The 12,026-nt window shown below is 34.3% G+C and overlaps 1 protein-coding gene across 1 annotated transcript in view; it reads left to right on the plus strand.

Annotated features, from left to right (window-relative positions):
* Window positions 1–12,026, plus strand: part of LOC127791435 (heavy metal-associated isoprenylated plant protein 47-like) — a 62,379-nt gene that overhangs the window by 30,741 nt on the left and 19,612 nt on the right. The window lies entirely within an intron of this gene.

The following is a 12,026-nucleotide window of genomic DNA, read 5'->3' on the forward strand; positions in this document are numbered from 1 at the left end:
TATAAAATATAAAATATTAACCCAAATAACTTAACTCAAATGCTAGCTGTAAGTTAAGTTATAGTATTTTGTGAATGTAAAGTAAGGGTCTTAAAACTGGTTGTAATTGGGCTTGGGTAAGGTGGGATAGGAAGGATATTTGGGTTGTTTTATCGAAGGAATCATACATATTTCTTCACAAGAGCTCAGTTCAGAAACCTCGAATGTTTCCTTCAATCAATTCACTTTTGGACAATTTAAAACTGTACATGTCGCTTTACTTTCATATTTTCCTTCCCTTTTTTTTTTTTCAGAATCAATGTAGATTGCAACTTGGAACACTTTATTCCCGACATTTTTCCAAGTTTTCTCTTCAAAAGAACAATGAAACTTGCAATTTGAATTCTTAGTTCCCAACATTTCTCCATCTTTGCAAAGATAAGTTGAAACTTCATGCGAACAAGTCTGTACATTCCTTCAATTCAAGGTTCAAACGAGAGAAAATTAACAAAGAAAAGGATTTCATGCGACTTGTATTGTGGTTAATTTCCATCTGAAGGCTAAGGCTCAAAATTGGCTTTCTAGGGATATAATTCAAGGTAGGCTTTTTAAAAAAGCTAAACTTGGGTTCACCTAAATGCCTTTATTTATTCAATGCATCCAATTCACCAAAAGGGCATCTCAACATGGATAACAAAGCAAGTTCTAGAAGAATTGACTACGCATGACAATCACACAATCAAGGAAATGGAGCATGATGTAATATAAATGCTCATAAGCCCAAAAGCTCATAAAATAGGGTTAATGTGTATCAAATCCCACACATTCGTATCAAATCCCACATATTCTTCATTCAATCAATCATCAAAAGCAATCAATCATTGTGTAGTAAATAAGAATTCAACTACTCATGCCAATCACCCATTGTATCTCAATTCATCTCAATAATGCACAACAATCCAAATCACATAGGGACAGGCACCAACAGAATCTAGAATTTAGAAGAGAATTTTCAAAAAATTTCTTGAAAAGTAAAACAAAAGCAGAATTGTTATATGTTATTAGCAAGCACCACAAGGAGAACCAGAGCCAGTCATGGTGATGATCAGTTGCTCTCGCTCTGCAGCCTAGTGCAAGCAATATAATTGATGATCAGTTGCTCTCGCTCTGCAGCTTAGTGCAAGCAATATAATTACCGTGTTTATAAACACTAGAGGATGAGGGGGTGGATCATATTATAATGAATTCTTAATTGCATTTGGTTCCCTTAATGGCTTACAGATTGCATTATTTTTTTCATTATAAAAAGCTCTCTCTCACCCCTCTGTCCTGATGAGTTTTAATACTCTCATTTTAAGATTCCACATACAACATCCTTAAAGGACAAATTGAAGAGCTGAACATAAACCAAACCAAACCCATTCATTTCTATAATTTGCTCTGTGATTATGGATCTTTGCAGCTTATTTCTGAAGGACTTGATTTTTTTATGTGATAAGCACTGCAACTAGATATGTGCTGATCGAACCAAAATCAAAGATATAATTAGAAGGAAAAAATGGTGGAGAACTGGTTGATCTTGTCTTTGCAAGAATATATAATTTTTCATCAATACACAGTTAATGCTTAGTATTTTCTTCTTTTAAGTAGTAATGAACTTGTCCATTTATTGCAGAATCAGGATTTACGGGCATCTAATGATACATTCTAGAAATCCCCCGCAGTAGTATTGGAAGCCTTATCCGACAATATGGAACCAATAACTAGTAGGCAAGGAGAGACTGATTAAGGCAAGTCATAACTAGGCCTATACAGAGACTAATAGTGAATTTGATTGTACTGATATGCATAATATAATGTTAATTAACAAAATGTAAAGCCCTAAGAACTAACTATTTCTCGGTTCCTGCATCCCATTTGGACATTGTGAAATGGGTACCGAACCATTCATACATTCCCAGTACCCCTGGAGTTTTAATTATCTGACTCACAGAATCATCCAAATCATCAGGTCATTTGACCAGAACACCTTTTATAATTTATTTTTTCTTGAGTTAATTCTTATATTTCACACTCAAATTATAGACACCATTCATTAATAATGACATTAATAAAACTAAAATTAAGAACAAATTAAGGTTAATTTTTGTTTAATTTAGATGCTGTGGCTTGCTTTTTTCTTCTTTTGATTTCATAACAGTACGTTGTAACAATTAACATCAGAAGCAAGTGAATCTTTTGGTTTTATAACAGTACGTTCCTCTGTTTTTTTAACATCAGAAACTTGCTCTAAATAATCAAATTAGGAACGAAAGAAGCAGGATCGAGCATATGCAATCACTGTAATATATATACATACACACATAATACAAGATTATATAGCTTTAGCGCCACACGATCAGTCAAATCGAAGTTTCAAAGTATCAAATAAATATATATACATACACACATAATCCATAGACATACACACAGAATACATATATACATATATACACACATAATACATATACACGCAGAATACATATATACACACATAATACATATACACACACAGAATATATATACACGCAGACTACATATACACACACACACAATATATATATATATATACCTATATATATACCTTCTTTGAGGCAGCGAAGGCGGAGGCAGATTTTGCAGCGATGGCAACCAGAGGCGGAGGCGGAGGCAGCGGCAGCGGCAGCGGCTACGACAGGAGGCGCGGCGAATCGATTATGGACAGCGGGAGTACTTCACAGAGAGAGAGAGAGAGAGAGAGAGAGAGAGAGGGAGAGAGGGGAGTTAGGGATTTGATGATTTGGGGAAGAAGGGGAAATGGAGAGGGAGAGATATACACGGCGGGAGTAATCCCGCCCACATTTTTTCCTTTTTTTTATTTTTAAAATATTTATTTGTTAAATAAAAATCAAATCATTTATACAAATAATATTATTAATTATTTAATTGATAAAAATAAAATAATTTATAATTATGATAACTAATAAAATAATAATTTGAATTATTAATCTAAAATATGGTAATAAAATAATTTAAATTATTGTATCAAATTAATATTTATTTAAAATATAATTATATTATAAATCTAATAATTATAATAAATTAATTAGTTTGATATATTGTATTATTATAATAATTATAATAAATTAATTATTATAAGTAGTACTTAAATTTTAATATTTTTTTTATTTTATAGTTAGAATTAAAAATTTTAGTCAATAACGACGGGAAAATGATTGATTAACGACGACTGATTTTGCCTGTCGTTAAAAGTTATCTTATAACGACGGGATTTATATTTAGTCGTTAATAGTACTACATTAACGACCAAAACTAATGTCGTCGCTAATTTTTTGTCGTTAATGCCTGTTTTTGTTGTAGTGAATGGAATGAAGATAGGTGTCAATCGGGTTAAGTGCTAACTTGTGTCCATAGGGAACGACTGTTCGTTTTATCACATTGTCTTCCCTATTTGAACCAGTTAAACACCTTTGGTACACTCACGTGTTTGTTATACACTCGTGTCGATTTATGCAGTCGTGTGGTTCATATTTGGTCTTGAGTGCTTGTCTCACGTTCATGATTTATTTACTTGATGTTAATAGACATGAGCAATTGCATTTGGCATGTGTTTTACTAGTTGGGTGAGGCTTAGCAGGATGCTTGGCTTATGGGGGCTTTGTATCCTATTCGGTCTACTACGCCACTCGTTATCTGTTGCATTTGCATTGTCCGGGCGCCAATTTTTGTGATACAGTTGTACAGTGTCAGGTTTCTCGAACTGAGTTATTTTGAGATGCCTCGGTGTGCCTAGCTTTTTATTTTGGTCGCTTATGCAGGCTGGTGAGCTATAGCTCCAGTTTCAGCTATAGTTGCCCTTTGGGTCCAGTTTGCCTTCGGGCCAGTGAGCTACGGCTCCAGTTTCAGCTACAGTTGGTCTTCGGGTTCAGTTTACCTTCAAGCCAGTGAGCTCTGGCTCAAGATACGGGTACAGCATGCCTTCAGGGCAGTAGTAGGTTTGTTAAGGACTTGGGTGCCAATGCATTCTCTTATTTGAGCCCCAAGATCCTGTATATGTGCATTGTTATTTATGCTGTTGGTACCTGTAGCGGTTTATGTGATTACATGGCATGTTATGCATGAGTTCGTTTTATTATGCACTTGAGGTGCATGTTTACTTAGAGCCTCATTTATCTGTCATTTTCTTTCGTTATGGACTCGCTAAGTCACTTGGACTCACCTTGTTTTCTCTTTATTCCAGGTAAAAGCAAGGATCTAGTTCTGGGCTAGTCTAGCGGTTCCCGACATCCAAGCTAGATGGTGTATAGGGCCATGCAGACCTAGTAGCGTTAGCTTGGGAGTTCTTTTGTATTTTGCCGCTTCTAGCGTGTACTCTCCTTAGTTTTCTTTGGGTCTATATCGATTGATGTATTGTTATGGCTTGTATGCCAGTACTATATGTTTTGCATGCCAGGCTGTGTATGCCTAGAGTTCGATGTTGTAGCAGTCTGTGTACTTGTTTTTCATGCCAGGTGGGCAAGTTATTATTAACAGGTTATTCTGTGATTATCAGTGCATGAGTGATAGGTTTATCCAGGATCCAAGTTGTCTTTGCTTTCATAGGGCACCTGCTCTGGTTCTTTGGGGACTAGGGTGGGAACCTTACATTCTACTTCATGTTTGATTACGATTTATTTTTATTAAGATTCTAGTTGACTTTTACTTAGAATTTATTTCTATTAGAATTCTAGTTGAATTTTATTTATAAATATTAGATGGATTTGGATTAGCCAAACACTATAAATATACCTAGAAGTTAGGGGCGTAATCAAGTTTTTCTTAATACAAATTTCAGCAATCTATTTAGGTTTGCTTAGCAAAACAGTCTTGTATTTACGTCTTCCTTAAAGCCAAGCTTCGACCATTAAAGTTTGTTCTTTCAAGGGTTTATTTTGGTATGTTTTTTTCACATATGCGATATATGTTGCGTTAGGTGGTATCAAATTGGTTCATCAACCAATCAGATGGCCAATCTTGAAAGTAACGGTAGCAACCAACCTCATGATGGTGATTAGGGGCTGCCCACGGTTTGGAGAGCAATCGAAGAACAACAGGAAATAACTCATACAATGCAACAATAATTGGAGCGAATCAGCAACTAATTGGGCATTTTACAAAGAGTTAAGGATAATTGAAACCGGACTAATGGCTTGAATCAAGCTAGCTACATTAAACCGAAAAGACCAACTATTAATCATGTCCTCGTTAATCCTAGAAGACCAATGATAGATGATAACGACGATGAGAATGATCTTGGCCATATGATAACCAACCCTAGTGGTAGAGAGGTTAAAAGGAAAGCACAACAACACAACCATTGGGGCAACGACGAGTATAAACTAAAGAATGGCTTTTTGGTGAGTTTGGAGCTTGATCTCAAACATTATGTTATCCTAGAAACCTCAATGTTTGCAAACTTAGGTTTGGTTTATGCTATTAACATAACAGAAACTCCAAGGTTTTAGATATACTGGGGTATTTTTCAGTCCCAAGGGCTCACGCATTGCTTCGTAATCTAAGGATGGTGGTGTTTCTTCTTATTGGCTTGCGACTATAAAGGAGATAAAGGCCATGGTAGTAGATTCTTCTACAATTTATTCAGGCTCTAGCATGATTGAAATCGAAGGTAATAGGAACATATTCACCTTTACGTTTGCAAAAGCAAGATGGTCACAAGGGTCTCTTTGTGGATAAGGGTGTTGGATCTCCAAGCTAGTTAACTCGGGTAGTGCAACTGCTTTCGGTATTAATATGAAATTAGATTTTGAAACTAAGAATGATGTAGCAACTACTATTATAGCTAATCAAGTTCTTGAACCAAAGGAGGATTCAAGCATCAATATTTTAAGTGATGGAGACACTGCTGGTAGTCATGGAATAAGTCTCTATTTGAAACAGTTGCAAAAGAATGCTTCTCTAGGCAAAAAAAAATCTACAGATGAATTTGAAAGCCGTTGTGGAGTCAAAATCAAAAAAATTGATGAGAGTACAAGGACCTGTGATAAGATCTACCAAATTAGAGAAGTGCTCAAAATGGAATGTTTAATGTCCTAAATCTAATAGTAATAATACAATAAAGGCAGAAGGCAACAAACATGGTGATGGTTTGACCCATGCCAACGAAGATAGGGCTAAGAGAAGGAGGAATGTCTTTGCTTATGTTCCCTTAGCAGAAAAGTTCAAGCGGTTCAAGAAGATGTCAAGCAAAAGTTGCACAAATAAGTAATACAAGGCGACAGCTGACAAGCATAGGAAGCATAAGGTATTTGAGGTTGGAAATTAAATCATGATATTCTTAAAGAAGAAACAGATTCCAGCAGAAAATCAGAACAAGCTCAAGCCAAAGAAGTATGGTCCTTACAAGATTACAAAGAAGATCAATGATAATACTTATGTTATTGATTTTCCTAATCATATGGGTATTTCCAAAACATTCAATGTTGCTAATCTTTCTTTGTATTTGCTGGATGTTGAGTTGTCATACCAGGATCATAATTCGAGGACAAATTCTTCTCAAGTGGAGGTAAATGATGCAGACATTGATCTTGACTTGGCCTAAGGCCGAGCCGACCACGCTAGAATAGTAGCGCCAAAATAGTATTTTAATACTTCATAAGTTATAGGATTCTATTTGATTTAGGCTTCTACTTAATGTTTGATTACGATTTATTTTTATTAGAATTCTAGTTGACTTTTACTTAGGATTTATTTCTATTAGGATTCTAGTTGAATTTTATTTATAAATATTAGATGAATTTGGATTAGCCAAACACTATAAATACACCTAAAAGTTAGGGATTCTAATCAAGTTTTTCTCAATACAAATTTCAGCAACCTATTTGGATTTTCTTAGCAAAACAGTCTTATTTTTGCGTCTTCTTGAAATCCAAGCTTCGGCCATTGAAGTTTGTTCTTTCAAGAGTTTATTTTGGTGTGTGTTTTTCACACAAGTGCTACATGCTGCATCACTCTAGTTGGATATTTTAGAGAAAAACATTTACTATTTCCTGTGACATAATCCATTGCAAAGAAGCTTTAGCAAATTCATAGTCTCCTAGATAACATATTGAATGTTTTTGATGTTGGCCTGTGGCATTTTGAGGGTTTCCCTTTGTTTTTAAGGTGTTGGGAACAAAATATGAATCTTGCTAAAGATTCTCATTCCTTGATTCCTCTAGGGGTTAAGGTCTTCAATGTTCCTCTAGAGGGTTGGACAGTGAGAGGTTTATCTATGACTGAAGATATATAAGTCGAGACTGGGTTTTAACCGAGTGTGTATGGAGGTTCAAGTCTCCTTATCTTTTCCTAAATTAATTAAACTCTATCAGGGTTTAAAAGAATTTACCGTAGAACCAAAAATTTTGGGAATGCTAGTAGAGTATCAATGGGTGCCATTTATATGCACTCATTGTAAGGTATTTGGTCATCCCTTGTCTCGCTACCCACATTAGCATTGTCAGGATCCAGGGGATAAGACTGATAGGGCATCAGGTGAGGGGCATGAAAATCGAGGTCCCACAAGAGTGGAAAGTAATAAAGGTAAAGGGACCATGGATGTTTTGAAGAATAAATGTGACTAGCATCCCAAATGGAAGCTTGCCTTTGACTTTGAAATCACTGAATCATTCATTCAAGAGAAAATGAAGTAGGCAAAGTTAAATTGGATATTTTTTATGCCACACCAAATAATTTCAAGGTTTAAGTAGGTGACAAAATGAAAAGAACCACTTCTAACATTTATTGATGTAGATATAAAGTGATGTAAAATTTGGTGTTCAAGATCTAAGAAGTCATCGGATCCTGGGTGTTGGTTGGTTGAAAAAAGTTCATTTTTACTTGTTAGGACTAACCATATTTCATCATGCTAAAACTCTAGGTCATCTATGACCTTGTCACATTGGTTTAAGTTTAGAAGGGTTACTAGTCTACCATCTGTCAAGAGATATTTGGTGCCTTGGTATCTAAACTTAAGATTGTCTACACTATATTCTTCTTTCTTGTCTTTTATTGGTGAGTTGAGTAGGCTAGAGTAAAATTATGTTGGGGCTTCAAGATAGACATCAAGGTTTAGAGTTGACAATTTAAACCAACCCATGTTGATAATCCATTGCTTTAGGTTTTCACTAAATTCTATTGATTTTCATTCCAATCTATATTCCTACTAGGTATGATGCTTTAGGACCTTTGAAACCAAGGATTTTTTGTTGTCATTTCTAAAATGATGTGTATGAGAATGAGAGTGAGCGCGTGGTTTTCTACTAGGGTTAGGTGTTGTGTCCAATGGTCACTTAGTTCTGGGTTTCTTAGATGCGAAAGGTTTGCTAGGTGAAGAGATGGAGATTTCCTTTTGTTTTGTAGCCATTTCAGAATACTCAGACTCAATACGAAGAGTTCTGAAAGGAAAAGATTTTTCAATAAATCCATTTGAATGTGATGACGATGAATAAAAATGAATTGGTTTCATGCACAAATCAAACGGAAACGAAAAGATTTGAAGCAAGAGATTACCTGGAATTGAGATTCTAAGAGTGAGGGCTCAAGAGAAATACAAGAGGTAAGGTTTAATCGAGTGGTCTTTTGTTTATACTTGAGTAATAAGTCGATTGAAATTCGAAAGAAAATTTGAAAATACTAGACAAATGCATATTTGTAATCGAGTATGAGATTGTTTTTACTTGATTATTTCCTTTATTTACTTAATTGATATTGGTTATTGATACTTGATTATATGAATATTGCAATCGATTAAAGACTTATTAGTAGAGTGACTCAGATGAGTTACTCGAGCAAGGTTTGCAACTTCTCGGCCTTAAAAATCTACTTAACTATTAATTCGATTTACTCTATTAAACATTCACGATAATTGATTAAACTTTTTCTTTACTCGATTAAGATTTTCACATTTGAAAGATTTCTATAATACTCGATTAATAACACAATCTTTACTCGATTGAAGATTTAAACTACTCGACTAAAGAACTAATATACTCAACTAATGAGCCAAATTTACTCGATTATTTTTGCTATGCAATCAACTATTTTCTCATCTCAAATTTCGATAACTCCCACTTCAGTCTTGATATTTGAGAATTGATTTTTCTTTAATGGCTTAGTAAAAATATCAGCTAATTGGCTCTTAGTTGGCAAATATTCTAAGACTACGTACATCTCCCATTTGCACATGATCTCTACTAAAATGGTGTCTTATCTCGATATGCTTAGTCCTTAAATGATGCACTAGATTCTTAGACGGAATAATAGCACTAGATTTATCCCGTTTGATAGGAATATGGTTAACCTTAATTCTATAATCCTCCAATTGTTGTTTAAGCCACAAAATTTGGGCATAACAACTACCAGCTGATACATATTCAATTTTAGTAGTAGAGGTGGCCACATTAACATCCAAAAAAAATCTAACCGTTATACTAGCCATTACAGACATCCAAAAAAGTACCAGTTCTGATTCTAACTGTTGCAAAAAGGCTTTAAAACCATCCTTTGAACATGAATTAAATATCTAACCATTGAGATCAAATAGAATGGAATATATCTTGATTATCTTTTAGGTTTTAACCAATGGAAAAAAAAGCTAATTAACATGTATGAGGTAATAAAGGCTATAAAGGCAGATGCGCTTCAAGAAGAAGTAGAGATGTTGAGCTAATTTTTTCTACAAACATTTTCAAGCAAAAGAGCCCTCCTAGCATACATCTTATATTAAAAAAAGAGAGAGTATTTTATCTTCACATTCTTTTAATCTTTCTTTTCTTTGTGAGAAGCTATTTTCTTTATTTAAATTTTATTTTGTAAAAGTTTCTCAAAATGTTTAAATTATAATCTTTTCTCCTCTTTTTTTGTGGTTAGTGCTTAAGCCCATAAACAGTATAGTGTAAGAGGTTTCAGTTGATCCTTACAAAACCTGTGTATTTGGTTACAACTGATCCATCGAAAAGCTAAGGTTATAGCTGATCTTACAAAAAGTTATAGTGGATTGTTAAAATCCTTGATGAGGAGCCAAGGGAGTAGAGTAGGTTGATTGAGCCGAACTACTAGAAAACTTGTTGTGTACTTCTCTGTTTATTTTGTTTTATTTCAACACTTTCTTTCTACTTTCAGCAAGTGTTATTTTTCAACAAATTTGTTATTAGTCTTAATACTCACATCAACAATTTTCTAAAACTTTAAGAGGATCAATCTTCTCGTATAAAATTTGCTTTACACTTATTACATAACATTTTTTGATAGAAATATATTTAAAGTATTGGTGTTCATAATTTGAAAAAGCTCAAAAATACCCAATTCACCCCCTCTTAGTGTATAGTATTTCTTACACATACCTTAGAAAAGTTGGCCATGGATAAATTAACATGGATAAAGATCTAGAATTCATATAATTGATCTCTCATATATAGTAGGGTTAAGATTATTATGAATGGCCCACTAACAACAGAACTGAACTACAAATAGGCATCAAATTATAGTCATAATAAGATTAGGTTTTCCAAACATACTCGCAACAATTCCTTTATTAACTCAAATTCCAAAGCATACTCACAACTCAACCCAAAACACAAATCACAAGCCAAAACCAATGCAAATTCAAACAAGTCGGGTCATCACAAGCCTAAATGGACTGATTATCAACCTCCAGTTAATGCATCCATTCATTAAGCTTTCCACTGAGCGACTTGCATCCGCTCCGCTCATCAATTGTGACCTCCTTGAAACAACAACAATCTTAGCGACATCATCAACATCTTAGAAAATTAATTACTTTGATGAAATTGTTAACAAATTATTGAAATACTATAGACTCATAATAAAGGGGTTAATATCATGAACCCCAAATTCTCCTTAGATTATGGCAACCCTGGGACCAATTTTAAGAGAGGGAGAGAGAGAGAGATTGTTTTTTAAATAGAAGGGTATTTTAACATTTAAAAAAATTTAACTATTATTGTTTAACGACAAATATTAATTGATACAAGATTTAAAACTTAAGGGAGGTCACTATAATTATGACAAACTTTAGAAGTTATTTTTGTAATTTACACCCCAAAAATATTATATTCTAACTCAATAAAAATCAAATTATTGACCATCCAGCATACGCAAGAGAACCCTACTACCAGCCATCCAAAATAAAATTATCAACTCTCTTTCCTTACACCCATGATCCCAATTTCTACCAATCCAAAATAACTTACTAATTTTTAGGTATGGTTTTAGTGATGATTACTACTTTATGTTATTACTTATCATTATATTTATTAATATTATAATTTAAAATATGATTTGTTAAAAAGAATAATTAATTAGGTGAGAAGTAATATTCCCTTTTCTTTTCTCCGTGTAATAGACAAGTGACACTCTATATGTACTATCACAACTTACAACAACGTGTTAATTATTTTTTTATCTAAGTAACATTATATTTTTTTTGATCTTTTTCTATATTATATATATTTATTGTTGTCTAAATACAATAATAGAATTTAGATGTCGAAGAATTATATATACTTTGGAGGGACATGCGTTTTGTGTGACGGGATGTGTGAGAATTTGCATGACCTGGTCGGTCTGAGACCCAACTTGGGTTCCCTAGGTGAGCCGATGCATTTAGAGTATATTGCATGTGTGAATTCCTATGTGGGCGTAGCATGGCCTGATGCTTGGTTTATAGGGGCCTTGTCATCACGTTTATGCTACATAAGCTATTGCATTTTCTATTTGTTGCATTACATGGTGAGGATGTGTGGCTTTAAGTGATTGTTGGGAAGTGGGGTAAGGCCCACAGTGTGAGTGATTATGGGAAGTGAGGTACAGCCTACAGTGTGAGTGATTGTCAGGAAATGGGGTACGGCCCACGGTGTGAGTGATTATTGGAAAGTGGGATATGACCCACAGTGTGAGCAGTGATAAAGTAGCCTATATTGGGCTACTAACTTGTATGTGGACTTCGGCGC

Source organism: Diospyros lotus, chromosome 15 (assembly GCF_014633365.1).
Source record: "Diospyros lotus cultivar Yz01 chromosome 15, ASM1463336v1, whole genome shotgun sequence".
NCBI classification, from domain to species: Eukaryota; Viridiplantae; Streptophyta; class Magnoliopsida; order Ericales; family Ebenaceae; genus Diospyros; species Diospyros lotus.